Consider the following 4,079-nt stretch of genomic DNA (forward strand, 5'->3'; position numbering starts at 1 on the left):
TTGTGTTTGAGTGGTGCCACATGATTAGTTATGATCAGTGGTCTGGAAGTCATGCATGTTACTTCAGGGTTGACAACCTAATTTGTTGAGTGAGACCTTCTAGAGTTTTCTTTTCTCTCTGGCATGGCCACTAGCAGCGTTTGAGATGGTGGGTGCTTTATCAGCTTAAGGCCGTGCATGATTACAATGAGCAGAGTCCTCTGTCACCCCAGGGTGCACATGTGGCTTGAGCAAGAAATAAGCTTCTATTGATTTAAGCTGCTTAAAGGTAACCTAGCCACCTGTGTAACTTAGGTTTCTGTTTATTCATTAGCCTAGATCGTTAGCCTTCCCCCTATTCTGTGAGGCAACACATAGCTTCTCAATGTGCCCTTTCTTTTCTAACATAGGCAGAATCGATGTAATTCCATTATACAATGAATATGAAGCACTTTACTGGAGTCACACTGACAAATGTGACAAAAGCTGGTCACACTGCAATGGCCTAGCTTTAATCTGTAGGAAGAGAGTCATTTTTGTCTCAGGTCTGTGTTCAAAAGGAAAGAACATTGTCAGAAATTCTAATGTCCTATTGGTCATTAGGTTACCTCTGAAATATAGATGTCACTTTCACCACTTGGAACCCACTTCTCCGGAGTTCATGTGAGGTTCAGATGAGAAATGTCATGTGAAAATGTTCTGCAACTTCAGTAAGTCTGTACAAATTCAGCAGTTCTCACTTGTTCCAGGCAGGGCCTGAGCCAGTCTGGATCATGGAGAATTGAAGGAGTCTCATTACAGTAATAGTGGAGACTTAATTATTAAGTAATTATGCAGAGAGAAGGTCACTGCAGCCACTGTGTAAATTGAGAGGACATTAGGGACCTTGGGAAGTGAGAAACCCTGAGACTTCAACTGCAGTCTCATCTGGGCACATGGTGGTTAAAAGAACACCTGCCTGTCTAAGCTGTCCCCAGAATGAAGCCACAATCTTTAAAGGTTCATGGAAAGAATATCCAGTTAAAGTTTCCCCTGTAAACTCTGGTTTGTTATGATGAAGCAGCTGCTTTTGGGTCTTTCTATATGACCAAGCATGAAGCTGACACTTTAGGTCCGTTGTCCCAGGCTCTGCTTTTCAGAGCAACCCAGGCCAAAGCAAGCACCTATTTATGCAGACCTGAGACCAAGCATTGGTGTTCTCCAGCCTCTTCTATCCTGCTCATCCTGCTCTGTTCCCTGAATGCCTTTCTAAAACTTCCATAATTCTACACTGGCTTTTCTGTTTCTTTTTTTGTTGTTTGTTTTTTATTTTGTGTGTGTGTGTGTGTGTGTGTGTGTGTGTGTGTCTACCTTTCTCTGTCATGCACACTTGCACGTGTGCACACACACACAACACACAATGTGGCTGCTGGTGCTCTTTTATTAAGGTTTACCTTGTGCTTGCTTCAGCAGCACATATACTAAAAAAGGTTTACCATCTTTGTCCCTCAAATGCAGAACACTCGATTTCATCATTTCATAGAATGATACGATTTCTGTAAAAATAATAGTAATGATCAATTGATTGCTTGATTTAAGATTGTCAAATTTTTCTCAAATAAAGAAATTTTAGAGTCTACCTAATTTATCACCGTTTGATAAAAGACAGGACATATTAACACCAAAACAGCATGAGGATATAATGTCAGACTCAGTGATCGTCTCTAAACTAGTGTAATTTCACCTTTCTGAAACTTCACAGCAGTGTCCTTGGGTTTCCTATTTTTAGGGGGGTAGATGATCCTGGGGAGAGAGTGGGCATCACCTGCTCCCTGTGGGCTCCCCTGTGGACACTTCTGCTCTCTCTTTGCACTCTCTGGCCCCTGTGTCCTCCCCTACTCTGTCTGAGCACTGTTACTCGGCTCTGGTCTCTTTGGTTTGAGCAAAACGATTAGCATTTGTCTTAACTCATTCTTTCTTCCAACAAGACATAACACTTCTGAGATTTCAAAGTCAAGAAAATAAGTTCTCTCACCATTTGTTTTCTTGAAGATGAGAATTGGAGGAAATTACAGAAATTTATGTTCTCAGCTTCTAAAGACCAGAGGTGAAGTAACAGCTCTGTCATTTGTAAGCCATGTGGTATGAGAGAAACTCTTATCCCTTGTACTATTGTGTCTTTCTGTGTGTGTGTGTGTGTGTGTGTGTGTGTGTGTGTGTGTGTCTGTGTGTATGTTTGGACTAGGGATATCTTGGGTTTCAGGTAATCTAGTAAATAACCAAAGGGCAAGCTTTCACCTCTGGAATTTGTACTCTGCTAACCAGGCCTCCATGAGGCCTGGGTCTTTCACTGTGGCCACAGTCTTTCACTCTAGATTTGAAATTCTCAACCACGCTGCTATTAGTTGTATGGCTGTTATTTTTTCACACCATGACTAAGTATAAATTTATTTTATTTTAAAATTATTTGTAGTTTGGCATTTCTGTGTTGTTACATTTCCTCCTCATTACTATCATTCATTGTAACTGGCTGTTACAGGGCTGTTTGGTTTGGTTTGGTTTATTCAAATCTAGATGCCAGGACAAGACCTTTGCCTTTGTTTGTACCTTCAAGGCAGGTGGCTTGTGTCTAATAAGGACTTTTGTTACTTATTTCTTTCAGTATTTGGTTTCCATTACAGGTCTCAGTTCCAACACTTCATGCCACATAGGCCCATAGCTCTGCCTTCTGTCCCAGTGCTGCCCTTAAAATCTAGTTCCCTTGTTAGGAAAATCATCAGAGGCCCTGGGATAGCTGTAGTTTCAGATGAATTCATGTATTTCTATCTGTTCTCTTTCTTGGGTCCCTTGGGAATTCTATCACTTTGTTAATTTGGCTCTAAACTTAAAAGATGTTATTTGTATATTTTTATTGAGGTGAAATTCACATCACATAAACAGTAACCACTTTGAATTGTTCAATTGTGGTGGCATTTTGTACATCCCACTATTGGACAGCTACCATGCCATCTACTCCTAAAAGCTTTCATCATCCCAAAGGGAAACTCTATTCATACATGTTGAGCAGTTAATCTTCCATTTCCCTCTCCATCCAACCCCTGGAAAACACTGCTCTGCTTCCTATTTTTATGGATTTACCTATCTTGGATATTTCATATAAGAGAAATGATACAAAAATGTGACCTTTTGTGGCTGTGTACTTTCATTTAACATAATGTGATGTTTGTTGTACTTTTCTTGATTTTTTGCTATATTGTATTGAGAGAAGTTTTGGGACATGTAGTATATTATGTTACTTGAAATAGAAGTCTTATGGCTGATTATTTTTTAATGTTATCATGAAAGGGAAATTAAGGGACTTCATTGAAAATTCTTTTTTACTGACACTCATCACTTGGAGTTCTGAAACTTTCATTTAATGCTTTACTTTTTTGAAGTCAAAAATAAGAGAATTTTCTTTAATATAAGGTAATAATTGTCTTCAAATAATAGGCATTTGAAATATAAATTTATTTCAGTGAGGAGCATTGAGTGGTCCTGGTAGAGCACTTGTTTAGCATGTGTAAGGCCCTGGGTTCCATCCCCAGTACGAAATCAATCAATCTATCTATCTATCTATCTATCTATCTATCTATCTATCTATCTATATCTGTCATGGCTTGTATCTAGACATCCCTCCCAAAGCCTCATGGGGTCACAGGTGGGGGCTTTTGTAGAGGTGGCTGGATCTAGAGTATGTGATGCTGAGATTAAGGGTGTGATTACTAAATCAGTCCACTGATTGATTTGACATCTGCCCTAAACCCAGTAGGCTAGATAGGTTATAAAAGGGGCAGAAAGAAGCTGCTAAGGTCACTTGGACTTGCTTCTTTGCTACTTTGTTACCTTCTACCGTCATGAACTGTTTCTCTTCTGCATGGCCTGCCTGCCATTCCATCCTGCCTTGGAGCCAGCCAATTATGGACTGAAACCTCTACAAACTGTGAGCCCAAATAAACCTTTCCTCCTTTAACTCTGTCCCAGCAACAAGAAAGCAACTAAGATACTATCTATCACCCATATGTGATATTTTATTATAGCAGCACAGAGAGACTAAGATATCACTACATGCTACTAGCACC

This window comes from Heterocephalus glaber, unplaced genomic scaffold, assembly GCF_053883595.1.
Source record: "Heterocephalus glaber isolate CG9 unplaced genomic scaffold, H.glaber_assembly_v1.0 deba00001547, whole genome shotgun sequence".
In the NCBI taxonomy this organism is placed as follows: Eukaryota; Metazoa; Chordata; class Mammalia; order Rodentia; family Bathyergidae; genus Heterocephalus; species Heterocephalus glaber.